The sequence below is a fragment of the Zootoca vivipara genome, chromosome 11 (genome assembly GCF_965207765.1).
Source record: "Zootoca vivipara chromosome 11, rZooViv2.hap1.1, whole genome shotgun sequence".
In the NCBI taxonomy this organism is placed as follows: Eukaryota; Metazoa; Chordata; class Lepidosauria; order Squamata; family Lacertidae; genus Zootoca; species Zootoca vivipara.
This window is the reverse complement of record NC_142594.1, coordinates 14,280,069-14,299,150: the sequence shown is the minus strand read 5'-3', so window position 1 is coordinate 14,299,150 and position 19,082 is coordinate 14,280,069. Positions and strand designations below refer to the sequence as shown.

The window sequence follows — 19,082 nt, the reverse complement described above, 5'->3', positions numbered from 1 at the left end:
TGGGAGTTGTAGGCCAAAACATCTGGAGGGCCACAGTTTGGAGATGCCTGGTCTAATCTCTCTTGGGATGGAGTTCCACAGTCAAGGTGCTACCCCGGACCAGGCACTTCACCAACCATATCTGTCTTGGTGGTCATCTAGGAACTCTACTGGGTCCAAGAGAACCCCAAAACTGCAAACTGCAAATCTCTTTTAGAGATAGTGCTGCCCTGAGCTCCTAATCCTGGGTCAGCGTATCTACTAATTAGATGTGCGTCTGTCTCATTTGCATCAAACTCTTCTGTCTTTTAGCCTCCATCTCATACATCACTGAACTTAGATGCTACCAGTTCAGGATCGCTACAGGCTCCTTGGTTCAGCTGCAAATGAAATGCACATGGGCCTTCCTAGCATACTGTTGGCATCCAACACCAAAACTCCCAATGACCATTCTCTGCAGTTTTAATGGAGATGCTAAACAGCATGGAGGTCAAAACAGAGCCCCGAGGGATCCCAATGCCCAAGTGATCCAACAGAAGACTGTCAACACCACCATCTAACTAGATTGGACCAAAGCTACCACAGAACACCGCTTCATGCCCAGAAGGATTCCATGCTCAAAGGTACGAAGAGTTCCAAAATCCAACAGAGACACAGTCCCCACCATATCTAGTGCCTGGTGTAGGGCATTCACCAAGCCAGTTTCACCCCACAATGGGCCTGAATCTAAATTGGAAAAGAACTAAATAATCAGGAGCATCCAAGAAAGTCTCAAGTTGAGTTGCCACCAACTTGCACTAATACCAAAAATTGTGATGTTAGAGGCTGGCCAAAAATGATCAAGGATGGTCTAGTCCAAACAGTGCTTTTTAAAAAATAAAAATAAAAAAGCAACCAGCAATCTTACAATTGCTTTATTAGCAAAGTTGGGGCTCAGCCCTCGTCTTCAAGCTGAAACACATCAATCAAAACAGGACAAGCAGGCACTGATGATTTGTGGGCTACATCCAATAAGAAGTCCACATGTGACAGAAGGGACTGGTGTTAGCAATATGATGGCACTCTGTGCCCCACAATACCCCAGACGCTTTACATAGAACAATGCAGTGTGGGAAGAAGATTTGGGGGCAGCCCCAGTGGGTTAGTCTGAAACACTTTTATCCTGTGTAAGCACCACTAAAAGGTGCGTGATATACATAGGAAACTTGCCTATGCACCCAACTAGCAGAGCACAGACTCAGAAGAACAGCACCATTTCTCAATGAACAGCACCCCTTGCATTTGGTGCAACAGACGAGACAATGCAGTCTTACACATGTCTAATGCCATCTAAACATCTCACTATGAATTAGGCTTGGTGCCATGTCCCTTGTCCTCCCGGAACATCATATTTTCCATGAAGCCTTTGGTTAGAATTCCATAGCCAAAGTACACATAACGTCCTTTGCTCACATTCACCCCCCCCCCCGGTGCCAATCTCCCTTTATGATCTCTTACTGTAAAAAGAAAGACCGAAAACTCCCCGGGCCTGACTTCTTGCTTGCATTGCTCCCTAAGGCACCCCTTTATGAGGTGTGCTATATAAATGAGGCTTGAATTTACACATGTATGTCCATCACTTGACATCTCATGGCTCTGTTGAAAGCTAGCTCTCTGTGCGGCATTTGGTTTGTGAATGGCTGTTTCATATTTGCAGGTCATCACTCGTGGCATGGGTTCACACAACAAAGGAACATGCCTGTGTAGAAGAGTCATGCCAAGGGCCAATTTGGACAAATCAACAAGACAGCTGGCTGGTCACCCAGTGGCTACATTCAGGTGTCACAATAAACTATGGCCTGTCTTCACTACTGTTTGTTGAAAAGACCACAAGGTACTGTGAATCAGAATCTTTCCCAGGAGTGTTCAATCATGTTTTTAAAAAGGCATTTAAAAGCCAAACTGGCTCTGCTCATTTGAAGCGCTTCTTCCCCCTCTGAGACAAACACAAGAAAAAAGCACGAAACCTAAGTCCTCTCATAGGATCATTTTGCAAGTTTACTATGAAATATTGTTGATATTCTGGTTAAACAAAACACAGTATTGAAACATTCGCTGTATGTGTGTTTTTAATCAAAGTTTAAACATCAGAGGCAATGTCTCACTAGTTCAAGGCGCAGGAGGAGGGAGCCACACACAAGAAGAACGCTATCTGACAAAGAAATCTGCGAAAAGACTTAATATGCTACATTTTAAAGCAAATAAGAACAGTGTAGACAAGCAATGGATTTCTGTCTTTCTTTGTTACATCAGCTTGTGGCACTACTTCTGAAAGACAATGTATTTGCATGTTATATAAAGAATGGAGTTTGCTCCAATGTTAAAACCATTTGCTACTACTTAAACAAAAAAATAGTCTCTCTCTACTCCCAGGAATTGCTAATTCAAATCACTCTTGTGCAAGTCCTTTTCTTGGTGACACTTCAGTATATTCCATTCCAGTCTTCTTTCTCCCAGCGTAAAGTACAGTAATGAGCTGAAACCAAACACAATCCCTATCTATCTGTGTAATAGACCTTTGTGGTATATGGTGTTAATCTCCAATTTTCTCCGCAAAGCATTTATTATTATGGTTAGTAGTCCTCTGCTAGTATCGGCAATCCTATACACAATGACGGTCGTGTATATTCCAGCTACAAAGGTTACAGATGGGGGGAAAGGCTCACTGTTTCAAGTAACACCTTCAGCAGCTAATGAGTTAAAGATGATAAACGATATTAACAAAGGAAAGAGGATCTTTCCTTTGTTTCCTATAGAACGTAGGTTTACAGCAAAAGGTGTCTCAAACAGGCATAATGAGAATTTCCCAGATTTATTTATTCTTCTGCTTCCTAAAAAAAGAAAGAAAACCACACACTTGACAAGAATACCAAGAGATACAAGCATCACCACTTTGCTGAATTTAGAATTCTGTTTTGTACATTTCTCCCTTTAAATCTTAGGTTTGAGAATCTCTCTCTCTCTCTCTCTCTCTCTCTCTCTCTCTCTGTGTGTGTGTGTGTGTGTGTGTGTGAATATGTACGCCATTTTGTACTTGCTTAAAACATAAATATCCCCAAATCAGAGAAGTACACAGAATTGTATCCTGCCTGAAACAGAGCAGGTGGTGCCACAACAGACAATGATTTTTTTTTAAAAAAAGTGCAAGTTTTAGTAGTTTTGACATTGTGTTAAGACTTCAGCAATCCATTTTGCAGCATTCCTTGTCTGAATTGGTATGTATGTAAATTGAGAGTAAGGTTTAAAGTTATTCATTTTGCATAAAATAAAACCAAAATTTTCATAGAGCAATCACTAGTTGTTTGGAGTCCTAGGTTCTCCCTTTATTCTGAGGAACATTAAGTTGGACCTTTGCAAATGCAATCATTCCATTGGAAACAATAGGATAATTCTAGGCAGTAAAGAATTAGTCATGGCAATTGAAGAACTAACTTTAGCCTTCCCATATTTAAAATAAAACCCACAGATCTGAGTAGCAAAGTTGATAAACTATTTTCACCCTATATAAGAACTGCTGTGGAATTCATCAATAAATTGAAGCACTGACCTCACCCACTATGATAAAGGAAAATAATCTATATTATTATACTCTGCTGTTTGTCACCCTGACAAATCTAATTTTTAACTTTCATTATCCTTGCAAATCCAGCCTAGTGCAACAGAAGGTTCCCAATAAAAATGGTACTTGATTATGAATCGGTGTTCAACGTAGTCATCAACAAAACTCATAATATAGGATCTCTTTACCATTTTAAAACATGTCAATATTATTACCAAACTTACATATCTGTCAAGAATACATCTTCATTACAATACCACCCATGTATTTTTAGAAGTCCAAGTTGTATTTTGTCCTCAATTTTTTCTTCAAAAATATTAATACATCTCTCTTGTTCCTTTGTTATACCCTTAGACTTGAATAAACATGAACGCATGCAAATGGTAGACTTTGCAAATTAAACAAAGCAAGCTCAGTTTTGAGAGATCAGATGTCCCCCACACTTAAGAAAAATTGAGAAGTCTGCAGATTTTTAAAAATATAAAATGTTTGTCAAAATAAAGAATACATTTGTTACTGATGATACAGGCTATTTTTAAAAATTCTTCTAATGGGAAACTTTTTACATTGTATGCATCAGTGCTTATGAATATAGGAGGAATATGGATGAAGCATGAACAAAAACCCACAATGGCTTTAAAAAAAATTTACTCCCCAAGAACATGCTAATAGTTCCAATTTGCTGTAATTTACAGACAAGGTAATGCGCGCGCACGCACACACACACAGTTAATTCCCGTATCACCTAAAGAAAATGGAGAAATCCACCATCTCCTTATCATTTCTTGCTACCCGATGCACAATATACATCCCAAGAACTCGATGCAAGCAGAGATTGCCTTAAGACAAGAGGAGAGAGCAAATGCAGCTGGGTTTCCCTTTCCACATTATTTGCAACAATGTTTAGCAACCCATATAATACGGGAAATTACTCTTCTCGTTTCAGACAAGTTATGCTATTTGCCCCGCACAGCTCAGAACTTCCAGTATTATTCTGTTGCTGCAGGGGACTGAGTGAGTGATGGAAGGCAGTGGCAGTGTTTTAAAACATGTCGCTTGACAATCTATCCGGAAATGCATTCCTCTGCATTATACTGTGAGCGCACAAGACAATGCTGCAACCCAGCTGTGTCCAACTACAGACATTTACATCTGCTGTTTTGCCTTACACCGAGCCTAGCCCCCTGAAATCATGCAAATCGCACGGCTGCTTTACATAGCATATTAGAAATCAGCGCACAAGGAACAAAAGCTTTTGTTTAGGCAGGTGGGTGATTGCGCGATCCCAGGAAGTGCAAAGATACAACGGAACGTTTCCTTTCGGAACTTTTTTTTTTTTAAGGCAGCCTGCTGTCATTCCCCTAACCCTAAGAAGCTAAAAGAGGTGGGGAATCTGTTCTCTCCAAACGCCCCTGTCAATTCAGAACAGCTGTCAGGAACAGAGCAGATTCAAACTGAAACACCGGGTCTTGTTTGGAAGAAGAAGAAGAAGAAGAAGAAGAAGAAGAAGAAGAAGAAGAAGAAGAAGAAGAAGAAGAAGAAGAAGAAGAAGAAGAAAGGAAGCAGGGTGGGGGCCGGCGGAGGAGGAGAGAAATAATGCTCTCTCCATTTTCAGGCTTACTTACAGCATTGTGTCGAATGACACAGGACGGGACAGGTTTTCCAAGGGGCTTTGTATCCCGTCTCCGGTAAGATGCATGCACAACACAGCAGTATTCCAAGTCGGCAGCAAGGAAGGCGCTTACCTTTCCAATATGTTAACAAAAGGAGAAGCCGCTCTCCCGTTCAGCTTCCCCCGGCGGATGCCTCTGCGAAGAAAAGGCAGAGGAGAAAAGAGGGGAACAGGTCAGCTTGGGAGCTATGCAGAAGCACTACCAATCTGTGCTGGCACCCATCTCCTACTCTTCTCTCTCTCTCTCTCTCTCTCTCTCTCTCTCTCTCTCTCTCTCTCTCTCTCTCCATCCCACCCTCTCCCCACCTCTGCATCACAGCAGGCTACTGTAGCCAGGAGACAGAGGTGCTTAAATTAGAAAACCACTGCCAGAGGAAATAAACAGGAACCACAGCGACCCCCTCAACCCCAGCAGCCATCAAATCCGGGAAGATACAGTGCACATCTGTTTCACGAGGCCCCTTGGGATCGCCAACTCCAGCTACTTACCCTGTCTGCATTATTAATAGATGTTAATGGCTCCATTATATTGGAAAGAAAGCCTTTTGCTTTCCTATCATATGGAAACGCAAAGGAGTTTAGTTTTTTAAAAACGAAAAGCCACAAGAGAGCAGGCAACTGCCTCTATGGTTCTTGGGCTGGCAGAACAGCCACATTTCTCCACCCCTTCCATCATATGCATATCCACTGCTGGGACCCCACCCTTCAATATACCAAAGTGAGTCGCAGAAATTAATTCAGGGCAGCGAAAGATTGCAGTAAAGGAAAAGAAGTGCAGCAGAGACGTCCAGCCACAAGGCTGCTTCCCAAATAAAAGAACATTTTAAAAATTATTATTATGGTTGGAAATGTTCGTTTAGAACATCTTTTCTACCTTATGTAAAACGAGGCAGAGAATCAAGAATTAAAATAATCCATGGTGTATGCGAAGGATCCTCATGCTACTTAAATGGAGGGGGCGGGAAATTATGTGTCTTCTGTGGCAGAGACAGTATATTTAGGATTCGGGGCGGGGGGAAGACGACAGCCCCCTGATTTGTGAAAGAATGAGGTCATAAAGTATGCTGAAGGGCTAGGCAGCGAATTATTATTATTTTTTCAAAAAAATACTTGGGTTTCCTAAGGAAGTGGCATGCCCCCTCGAGGTAATGTGTAGGGCAATCACACTTTAAAGTGGCAACAGATACAAGCACCGAGATATTGATCCATTTTTAAAACCATATCTTCCTAGGAAATGTTGCCGAAGCTACCACCAAGGAATAGAGAGAACTAAAGGGTTTCCGAACACCCTTTCGAAAGCAGTACATGGGAGGATGTGTACTTGTCAATATACTACTACATGTTCCTTGGAGTTTACATCAATAATACAGCTCGACTGAACGGGGATCTATGAAAGAGAGAGAAAGAGAATCACAGCTACAGTGCAAGATATTTCACAATAGTGTCTACTCATTAAATATCAGTACATGTGTGCATCTCTCTCCTGTCTCTCTAGTGCCACGTTAAATGATTTCCAGCTAAATTTAGCTTTCAGCCCAGGGAAAGCAGCAAAAAAAGGCTCTTTTGTCCAATGCAGAAAAGGCGAATGCTAAAGTTTAACTGATTTTGTTTGCTGCTTAAATTAAAATATACAATGCTACATATTCTTACAGACTGTGCACCGGGTGCTTTTTCATGACCGTGTAGAAGGCCTTGGAATAAGCCAGCAAGGCAGGATTTTCTCTGTTCCTGATACAAGATGCAGCTGTTTGGTTACTTCTGACAAATACATGAGAAGTGTCATTAATTCATCCTAGACAAATGCAAAGCAATTGGCTTTGTTGCCCATTGCCTCTATACAGATTTTTTTTAATGAGACGGGCACTGCAAGCATTATGCAGAAATGAAAAAGCGGAGAGATCGACTGTATTAACTGTGTCACAGACAGACAGACTCAGCACGACAGTCTTCATCTCCCTCTCTAATTATTTATCTAGATAAAGCCTGACTGCTGGAAAATTAGCTCTTGACAGGAGGCAACTGATCTGAAAGGTTGCTTTTTTTACTATAAAATTGTGAACTGCTGTGGAGGCCAGCGAGTCACTGCAAGGGCCAGTATAAGATTCAATTGAAAAACTGGTCTGTCTTCATTCATCTCCAGAAAGGGAACCAGAAGCGATGAAAAATTGGGGAAATACCTGCACTCAAAAGAATTTCAAAAGCACGGAATCTGGCTATTTGCACAGGATTCACAGAGGAGAAACACCCTGTTCATTCCTTATTGTAATAGGTTGTGTACGTGTTTCAATTTGCTTTACGCAAACAAAGACTTTGTAATCCCGATTTACGCAGGGACTTAAAAAGAAAGAAATAAAAAGCCTGCAGTAATTCCACTGTGAATATTTACTATGTTTTTTGCATGGATTTTCTTCACAAGATCGATCTAAAACATGGGTTAAATTCTAATGCAGGCTAATAAAAGGAAGAAGAAAGTACATTTGAGGAGGGAGGTTTACTTGTCTAGACCTCCAGCTATAAGAAAAAAAATATCTAATTTCCAATTTTCAGATTTGACAAAAATGTATGACTACAATCCATTCCCCCCACATCCAACAGTCCTCACTTCCCATCTATTCACTTTTCACACATGGGCGTAGCCAGGATTTTTGTGGGGGGGGCACACTTTGGTTGCGGGGGGGGGGGGAAGAACCTTCTATTTGTATTGGTTTTCACTGATGGGGGGGGACAGCTGCCCCCCCTTGGCTACACACAAGTTTTCACACTATTCTAGCAAAGGAGTCCCACCCAACACAACCCCCTCCTTCAGATGAATGCTACAATTTGTATGCACTGTACACATCTATACTACAGAAAAATGACAAAGCTTGGACCAGATACACGAAGTTTTTAGGACAATAAAATGTTAAAAACTGCAGTAATTTTAACAGTAAATCAAAGTAGCTAATTACAACAATGAAACAAAATAGGGTTTAAAAAAAAAGCAAACTTGCAGTTTATAGACTAGCGGATTCCAAGAAACGGGAGCTGTAGTGTAACCACTGGCAATTACTACATTTTTCAGGATTACTTCTTCAAATACGACCGAGAACCAAGTTTTTTCACTGCATTTTTATACCAAATCCCAGATCAGGCTACTTAGCAAAGCCACCTGCTTTACCTGACTGCAGAACAAAGAGCATTTTTCTTCTCCCATCATCTGGTTCCTAAGCCACACCCTTTCGTCCATACAAAGCAAAGGCTTCTTTTCATTCTGAGCTGCCTTTTGCCCACCCGCATCAATGGCCGCATGAATTTTTCACAATAATTTTGTAATAGTAATTTAAAAACAACAACAAAACATTTACAGGAAGGACAGAAGACTTGCGGTTAAAACTCTGTCCAGGTGCAAAATGCAAGGAAGCAGCATAGAAATGCCGTCAGGTGCACAATATCACATTTTGTGTTTGTGTGTCACTACCAACCTGCATGGAAGCTTATGGCTTTATAGAAGTTTACAGCCGTGTGCAAAAAGCCTGATCCTGAAATATAGCATTATGAATGGCCAGGAATGATGGGAGTTGTAGTCCAGCAAATGAATGGTAGGAGCCAATGCACACCTTAATTTATTTACAGACACAATGATTGCCAAGGCAGGTTTCCAGAGACCACTATGGGCTTGGATGATCATTCAGTTTAGCTCTCTGGACAATCTGAGTTCACTTACTGGTCAAATATGATGGCTAAACACACTGGCAGGGCACAAGGATGAGTCATGGCCTAATGCACCACCCCCACAAAACTTTAATGTGAGCCAAGGCCTCTTATGAGACAGATGATGCAGGCTGGCTCTACTTGTCGATATTCACCCTAAAAGTTACGCTGCGCTACACAGGACTGTGTAGAATTCTACAGGATGTGGTATTAGTGTGTGAAAACAGTCAAGATCCAAGAATCCCCAGAGGGTGGAGACATCAGGCGCCATTCTGGCACCCGGGCATCTTCACTTGGTTGCAAGTGGCCGATAGCCAGGTGCAAAATGCGCCTCCTGAATTTCAAACGCTGACTGCAAGGGAAGTTTCACCTGAAGCTGAGTCATGCAAAGAGGGCTGTGAGATGACTCCACATACCCAGCAATTCAATTATGGAGGCTTACTGGAAACATGATGGTGCAGAAGCTCAACCCAGGTTCAGCCAGTTAACATGTATGCGTCCTGCATGGCTCTTGGTACAGAAGGACTGCAACACACACCCTTCCAAGCAGAGAATAACAATCCAGGAAAGTGGACAGGTGGCGGATCTCAAATTGATGAAAGCCACAGGGCTACCAAACTGCACTTTTACTGCTGAATCAGGAGGCAGCAACGAAGCATCCTGGTCATTTTTATCCACTCTGCTCCCTAAGTCCTGCCCACTGCAACAGGCACGAAAGGAAGAGGACAAAGGGGTTCAGGGCAAGCCTCCACAAATGGCTGTGACTGGCTGGGGGGGGGGCGCGACAGTGACTACCAATTCCTTTCTGGCAGCCATCTGTCTCTAGTTACTTAGCACTTTAATACAGTAGTACCTTGGTTCTCAATTGCCTTGGTTCTCAAACACTTTGGATCCCAAGCGCCGAAAACCCAGAAGTGTTCCGGTTTTTGAACGTTTTTCGGAAGCCGGACGTCCAATGCAGCTGTCAGCTATTGTTTCTGGGGTGCCTGCACCAATCAGAAGCTGCACCTTGGTTTTTGAACATTTCAGAAGTCTAACAGACTTCCGGAATGGATTAAGTTTGGTGCTTTTGTTTTTGCTATTTATTTTACGTTTTTGTTTTTGAAGCTTTTTTGGTTAATTTGTTTTTGTGACTATGTGGAACCCAGTTCAGCTACTGATTGATTGACTGTGTGACTGCGGAAAAGGATAAAAAAAACACCATCCAACACTGACTATCATCACAATACTGACTTATTTTTTATAGTACAGTACATTGATTATTGCTTTCGTTTTATGATTTAATTGTCTTGTTAGATAGTAAAATTCATGTTAAATTGCTCTTTTAGGGGTTGTTTTTAAAAGTCTGGAACAGATTAATTTGTTTTGCATTAATTTGTTTTGCATTATTTTCTATGGGAAAGCACGCCTTGGTTTTGGAACGCTTTGGTTTTGGAACAGACTTCTGGAACGGATTAAGTTTGAGAACCAAGGTACCACTGTACCAATTAGTTTCTGGGCCCCATTTAAAGTGCTGGTGCTGACCTATAAAGCCTTTCATGGTGCAGGAACACAATGTTTTAAGGACCGCCTCTCCCCATACAAACCGGCTAGGACATTGCACTTGTCATTTTCAAGGCCCCTTTCTATGTCCCTCCCTCCTCTCAAGAGGTTCAGAGGGTGGCAACATGAGAATGGGTGGCTCCCCATCTGTGGAAGGCTCTCTCCAGAGTAGCTTGTCTGGCACTATCATCTATGCCCCCTTAAATGTGAGGGGGGATATAAATAAATAAATAAATAAATAAATAAATAAATAAATAATAATTTATTTATACCCCGCCCATCTGGCTGGCTTCCAACAAAAAAATGAAATAAAATAATCTATTAAACATTAAAAGCCTCCCTAAACAGGGCTGCCTTCAGATGTCTTCTAAATATCTGGTAGCTGTTTTTCTCTTTGACATCTGATGGGAGGGCGTTCCACAGGGCGAGCGCCACCACCGAGAAGGCCCTCTGCCTCGTTCTCTGCAACTTGGCTTCGGCGCATGATTTCCATTTGCATCCTGGGCAAAGTTCGCAACCAGGAGCAGCTACTTCCGGGTTAGTGGAGCTCGTAACTTGAAGTGTTCATAACCAAGAAGCATTGTAACCAGAGGTACCACTGTACTATGTTTTATTATGCTTTGTATTATGTTTTTATTATAAATTGAAATAATGACAATGACAATGACAATATAATATCATCTCCCTTCCTGGGTCCTCATTGCAAAGCAGAAAACTTTCAAGGTGGGAGGGGCCTTTCACTTCATGCTGAGCAGGATGAACAACCTCCAACAGGTCTCTTCCAAATTATTGAGTACGTGCAGAAAGCTTGAGAAAGGGTCAGCTTTTTTACTTCATGCCAAGCTCTGAGACACTTGAAGCAGCAGGAGAAACTCTCTGCGTCTCCAAATCCCAGCATGAACTGAGAAATGCCTCTCCTCCCTACATGCCAGTGAAGATATAATGTCTATAGCAACGGTAAATGGTGGGTTACCAAAGCCAGTTAAGGTTTGTAAAAGCTGGGTGAGGGAAGTTCTGGTGCTTTGTGTCTTTAGTCACTAGGAAATTTAAAAGTGTAGAACAGTTTCCCAAACTTGGGTCTCCAGCTGTTTTTGGACTACAATTCCCACCATCCCTGACCACTAGTCCAGCTAGGGTTATTTGTGGGGCATAGGAATTCATTCATTCCCCCCCCCCCAAAAAAATAGTCCGCCCCCCCAAGGTCTGAGGGACAGTGGACCAGCCCCCTGCTGAAAACATTTCCTGACCCCTGCTCCTCCACCATCTGAAACTCTGCAGAGCCACTGCTAGCTGGTGTAGACAATATTGAGCTAGATAGACCAATGACTTGACTCTGTAAAAAGGCAGCTTCCTATGTTCCTACCCATCCCCAAATCGAAAGAACCCAACAGCACCTAAATATAATTTGGGTTCCCTTCCCCCTCTACAATTGTACGATTCCATGATTTTGATTCTTGGATTTGGGGGTGAGTACAAAGACAGGAAGGAAAAAAAATGTGTTAGTAGTTGGGGAGAATAATATGGCAGAATAATATAAGTGAACCTCAACTGCAATTGAGAAAGTGACTTAGGGTGTGTGGGGCTCGTAACTTGAAGCGTTCATAACCAGAAGGGGGGTGTTAACTATTCTTTTGATCTTCAACTTGCAATTGTTTGCTTAAAGTGATGGGAAGTATTTGCCGCTGGTCCTTTGTTGCACTGTTAGTGAGTAATACTGAATTACGTAAGGGAAGATGAATGGCTAGACCCCTTTTCTAAATTTCAGAAACAATTTTTGTGCAAAGTGTTCAATATTCAGAAGCATTTTCTGGGAGATCAGCATTGAGTAGATATCTCTGGCAGCTGTTAGCCCTACATGGATGGAGTGCCAGATGAAAAAATGCAGCACTGCAGACTGGATATAAATACCGTACCACAATTCAATATCAGGAGTGAAGAGAAAGTACACTGGAATTAAAAGTAGGGGGTGTTGACCTGGAAAACACACAGATCTGTAAAGAATCCCAAGTATTGTAAGGATTGTATTAATTCCATACACACATAGCGTTGGATCCAGACTTACCGTAACTTATCCTTTAGAGCAGGCCTACTGAAATCAGTAGGATTTAAGTTAAATACGACTATCACTTGGTCAGCTTTTTATCACTGCATTTGAACTAAGAAATTTGTTTTTGGAGGTGCAAACAACAACTTTCACCACTTTCACCATTTTCAAACTATAGATGTATTTCACATTATTAGATCATGACTAACTAATCTCCGTGATTTCATTCCGTCTTTCGTAAGACTGGACCCAACCCATCAACAGAACTGATAGATTGCTTAACCATGTCCACTCATAGGTCCTTATTTAATTCAATGGGACTTACTCCCAGGTCAGTGGGGTCGAGAATGGAGACTATGAATGAATAAAGGGCAACAAAATTATCTAGGTATATATATAACCAGGTGATAACCAGGGTGGATAAAAATCAATGATTTTTTAAAAAAAATCAAAAAAATCGGATTTTTTTTTATTTAAATCGGATTTTTTTTGATTTAAATCGATTTTTTTGATTTAAATTGGATTTTTTTAAATAAAATGCTTTTTGAGGAAAACATATTACCATCCAAAGGTTATTCCATCATGAAATAAAGATTAGTTTTTTTAATTATGTAGTATAAGGTTGTATATGTTTAATTTTTGGGGTAAATAAATTCCATTAATCCATTCACCTCTTCCAGAGGTTTTTGTAAGATTATTGGGCAGTTTCTCTGCCTACAAGATATTATCACAGGTGCTTGGTTTACTTTTGCAGTTCTCAAAACTGAATTTGACTCAACAGAGATCACATGCCTCTTCTTCACAGCAAAAATTTTATAACATGAACAGAGTTGAGAAAAAGACCTTAATCCTATTGTTCTACAAACCTATGAATACAGAAGCAACCCCTTCAGTGCTAAGTTTCAAGAAGTTCAGTGAATAGAATAGAAACAATATTTTTCTGATTGTTTGGACAGTATTTAAGTTTTTCATGTGTAGGCTGGGCTGACAGTCTAAGTTTCTTAAAATATATATATATTGTTTTTGTTTAGCCAAATTAGTTAACAAACATGGATGTTTGTTTAAGCAAATAACATTTGCTGAAATGTTATTGTTTCAGTTGAATAAATCTATTTAAATTGTTATTATTAAGGTAATGATTATTTTTCTCCTTCCTAAGTACAACAGTAAAGTTGTCCAAATATGAATGATTAACCTATTAAACTGGGGATAAAAAAACTAATATGAAAAGTTGTTATTCTAAAAATCTTCATCTACTTGCATAATAAAGTTATACCAGCAAGAATTAGTCTTTATGATTTAAATCAACTATGATTTAAATCAAGCCTTACTGACTAGTGATTTAAATCGTGATTTAAATCGTGATTTAAATCAGTTTGATTTAAATCAAATCCACCCTGTGATAAACTATCAATCTATCACTAGCAGCACAATGCAAGGAGAACCTTGTCCCCTTTCTGCTCTGGATCCATCTTCATCCTGTGATTTACAAAATTAAAATTTTAACAAACACTTTTTTTAAACCCACTGCTTTATGCAAGTCCTGTACAGTATATGCACAAGCAGAAAACTTGAAAATGCATGTGTGAACCAGACCAAAAATAATCAGGGATCAGCTCTGGAAAGTGTGAAGTAACAGAATTATGCCTCAGAGCATGTACCCTTTTGACTCATACTATCCATACCTTTTCTACAGAGTAGATAGATATTGTGAATTATGGATTGTAGAATAAAAAAATTCCTTCAGTAGCACCTTAAAGACCAACTAAGTTTTTATTTTGGTATGAGCTTTCGTGTGCATGCACACTTCTTCAGATATGGATTGTAGGTAAAGCCACCCCTGGACGGTTAAGTTCAGTCAAAGGAAACTATGGGGTTGCGGCGCTCTTCTCGCTTTCAGGCCGAGGGAGATGGTGTTTGTCCACAGACAGCTTTCTGGGTCATGTGGCCAGCAGGACTAAACTGCTTCTGGGACACCGTGATAGAAGCCAGAGCACACGGAAATGCCATTTACCAATTACGGATTGTACCCTAAATGTTACCAAGAGACGGGGTCAGTCTGTAGCTGCTGGAGGAAGTAGGCCAGGGAATTACAAACGAATCCTATTTTCAAGTTTCAGACAAGTGAACCGTTAAATGCTCCAAAGACCTGCATGGGCCTTTTTAATATACCCAGTAGTTACTAGAAATCCACCTCATTTCAAGTTAATTTAAGAAATCTGGCACGGTGCCAGCCTTTAGGCCCAGTTCTTCTGTACCTGCAGTGAATGACTTTTCCTGTCCTGAGGCGAAATTCCCCCTGGTTTCTTGCCAGCTCTTTCTCCACAGCAATGGGTCTCTTCCCTCCGTTCCTCAGGCTCCTCTGCTTTTAGCTCGCAGCCTATATTTCCTGTAGCCACCCTGCCTCCTGGCCTCTCTTCCCAGTCAACTTTCTATCTGGCTTTTAGAAGACACCTGAAGGCAGTCCTGTTTGGGGAAGTTTTTAACGTTTGATGTTTTATCGTGTCTTTAATATTCTGTTGGGAGCAGCAACAGTTTCTATTGGGAAACCTAGCCAGATGGGTGGGGTATAAATAATATACTCATAAACAAGCTACTCAGAATGGTAATTACCCACAATGCCCTGTGAGAGCATTGCTCTCTAGAACATTCTGGGAGGCAAATGGGGAGGCAAATGAACAATGTCCACTACAGTGTTCCTCAGGTCTGGATCCTAGAGACAGGAAGGGCCCAGAACAGGTGTCAATACCTGTGACTCCTGCTGGGGACCTGGCTGTAGATCATCATCATCATCATCATCATCATCATCATCATCATCATCTTATTATTATTATTACCCCGCCCATCTGGCTGGGTTGCCCTAGCCACTCAGGCCTGCCTCAGAAACCCCCCCAATAGCTCCAGTGTATCTTCTTTTCCGTCACTAGGCCTGACGCCAAGTTTTCTCCAATAAAGGGGGCTTTAAATTCCCTCACCAACAAAACAGAGAAAGTCAAAATTGTCTGCTAGAAGGAGCTGATGGGAAAAAAAGAAAAAGGTAAAGGACCCCTGGACGGTTAAGTCCAGTCAAAGGCAACTATGGGATTGTGGCGCTCTCAGGCCGAGGGAGCCGGTGTTTGTCCACAGACAGCTTTCCGGGTCATATGGCCAGCATGACTAAACCGCTTCTGGCGCAACAGAACACTGTGACGGAAACCAGAGCACACAGAAACACCATTTACCTTCCCGCCACAGCAGTACCTATGTATCTACCTGTGCTGGTATGCTTTCGAACTGCTAGGTTGGCAGGAGGGAGCCTACGAACCGCTGTGGAGCAATGGTGTTTTGCACACCAAAGGCGCCACTATTTTCAGGAAGCGTCTCAATGGGTTATGCAGATACGGCAAGCCCTAAGTAAGTTTGAGGACTGAAGGCTAATTTCAGAGAGATGTGAAGCTTAAGTGAGTTCACTAAAAAAAATAAAAAAAATAATAGAGTGGACAAGATTATATGCGTCATCCACCAAGCTCTGGAGCTGACCTGGCTGCAACTATTGATGACCGCCCTTCTTCCAGTTTCACTTTGTAAAGTTCAAAGGGATGGGATCTTCAGTCAGGACGATGGGAAAGTATGGAGTCTCCAAAAAAGTGAGTGGCTATCTTAAAAAGGTGGAGGGACGGCGGACTAAGATACAGCAACAATCAAGATATATGTATATTAATATGTATATGGGTGTACTTTGAAGAACACTTGGAAGAGGCCACATAGTTAAAGAACAGCATCAAATATATTTTACCCTGCAGTGAAGAAGGACTAGTGGCAGCATGTAACATGGCAGCTGTAATAATCCAAATACTGGTAGATCCATATATTTTCTACTCTAAAGAAAGAAATATTGCTTCCCATATCACTCATTACTGGAATAAGAGGCCATCAGGGTCGATGGACTTAAGTTACAGGACCCCACATTATCAACTGTCTCTGGCCCTATGAATGGCAGGAGAGGCTGCTGCCCAGTTGGCGTTGATCTGTGACAGGGCCTTCTTGGTGGCAGTTCCCTGTTTGTACTGTTGACTTTCAGAAGGAATTTTAAAACATCCCTGTTCACTCAGACGGTTGATGGCTGAAAAACAGTGGCCATGGCAACCTTGAAATTAGCTTCTGTGAGGGTACAGAATTGCTGTATTTAAATTGCTTTAAAATGCTTTCATAGTTAGTTTTTATTTGTTTAATATATATATATATATATATATTAATTGCAAATTGTATTGTTTTGATATTATTTATGTTTGCTGTGTCCTGACCTCCTTTGGGAGGAAGGGCGGGATAGAAATTTAATAATTCTAAACTTTGTGTATTACTTGAACTCTCATGCCTACTACCTGGTTACTACAACGGCATGCATCTAAAATGAAGCTTTTTATACTACCTAGGAACATCAATGCAAAACATTTGGATATGCAGTCCACATGCCTTCTGCACTACAATACCACCACTATGCAGGCATTATCCTACAGGACTGCAACTATTAAAAATGTGAAATGCTTTGAACACTTGAACGTGCTATACAAAATGATATTGTACAGAGGCCATTTGGCTCTGCTTGTACAGGTAACATCAACAGTGGTAGTACTAATAATTTATTGACATGTGTGTAGTAGCTGCAATCTTTACTGCAGCCCTGTAAGGCAAGTCAACATTACTATCCTCATGTCACAAGTGTGTGGCTTGCCTAAGACCACCAAACGAGTTCACGGAGATGTTCAGAGTAAGGAATTTCCAATGCATTGCTCAGCCTCTTAGCAGCACTGCTATACCACCTTAAATGCAAGAACACTAAGCAAGATCACTTGCTGACATCTTAAATCCTACTATACACGCTTACTGGGCAGTAAGTCCCATTAAACAAAGTGAGGCTTCCTTCCAAGTAAACATAGGAGAAGGGTATAAATATTCAGAACTTTCCAGATGCAAAGGCAGGTAGTTAACAAGCAAAAGAGTTTCTCTCAGCGAGTAGAGAGAAAAGGTCCATGTTGAGAAGACGTCTGGAGAATGTAAGATGAGATAAGTGTATATTTCTTCTACAAATCATGAAAAATTGGCTTTGAACATATGAAACAGACCAATAAGCTGTCTGTTCAGGTGTGCAGCAGTTCAACAAGGTCCTCTAGCAGGACCTCATGCAGCAGGCAGGTGTCCTATCAGGGGTCAGCAAACTTTTTCAGCAGGGGGCCGGTCCACTGTCCCTCAGACCTTGTGGGGGGCCAGACTATATTTTGAAGAGAGAGAAAATGAACGGATTCCTATGCCCCACAAATAACCCAGAGATGCATTTTAAATAAAAGGCCACATTCTACTCATGTAAAAACATGCTGATTCCTGGACCGTCCAGGGGCTGGATTTAGAAGGTGATTGGGCCGGATGCAGAACCTGGGCCTTAGTTTGCCTATCCGTGCCCTATTTTTATTACTCAAAAATATGTTTACCTTTGAAAGAGCTCAAAGTGGCATACAAGGTTCTCTCCCCTATTTTATCCTCACAACAAAACTGGGAGGCAGATAAGGTTGAAAGAGAATGACTGGCCCCAAGTCACCAAGCGACCTTCATGGCTAAGGGGAAATCTGTACCTGGCACATTCTCCACAGTCCTAGTCTCTAACCACTATGCCATGCTGCATCTATCACTGAAATAGTCTCCCATTTTATGGAGAAGGTAACTTCAGCTATTAGGAGTAATTCTAAGCGGCAGACATTCATAAAGCTATTGCTATTATTATTATTATTATTATTACTAAGACTATCACTGTTAGCTTAAGGAGTATGTAATATAAACTGCTAAATGTCTCAAGTGTATTTTTTTTGCTTGAGAATTTTGCTAGACTCCTTGCATCTGGCTCTTACCCCAGTCAGCACTAAATGCCTGCCTGAATGTTTTTTGTCTAAATCAACACTGCTACAGATCTTATTTTTCATGTAGCTGATTCCAGTACTACTTAATGGATAGCTATATTAGTGTTTTTAGCTGTATCTTAATTTGAAGTTGGCAGGGGGTGAAAAGTTTGCTCAACGTTTCTAGGATATTTAGATATTTCCTTTATTTAAAAAATGGAAATGGTCTGATAACAAAAGCCTTAAGTTTCCTGACCCTGTCTGATGTACCAGACAGGAGCACATTTTTCAGAACAAATCTGGCATGCACATGCAGAAGATGTCCAAGGGGACCCTAATGCCGTCTCTAATTGATTGCCCTTTCATTTTTGCAGAATATTCGAAGAACAAATGAGTTCCTCTGCAGCAGCAATCAACTCCAAGGAGGCGTAAGTCACAGTGAGTGTACATTGGTTATATGCACTGATGCTCCCATCAGGGTGGTCTTAAAACTGAAACTGCTTGAAGCAGACGATGAGCAAGGAAAGGAATATAGTCTTGGTACTCAGAGCTCCAATACCCTTAATGCATCCAGGTCTAATCAGTGGGCGATTCCGTTGGGGATTCAGTGCTACTCGTGCATGCAATTTTTGTGCAGCATCCATAGGTCATTGTCCTCATCAAAGAAAGGCTGCCCCATATTATTTTGCT

General features: G+C 41.2%; 1 long non-coding RNA gene across 1 annotated transcript in view; it reads right to left on the bottom strand.

The window, feature by feature from the left end:
- Positions 1-19,082, bottom strand: part of LOC148684210 (uncharacterized) — a 49,532-nt gene that overhangs the window by 19,009 nt on the left and 11,441 nt on the right. Inside the window, exon 2 of the long non-coding RNA XR_015946341.1 lies at positions 5,323-5,385. This is a non-coding gene — a long non-coding RNA (uncharacterized LOC148684210). The remainder of the gene's footprint in view (positions 1-5,322; positions 5,386-19,082) is intronic.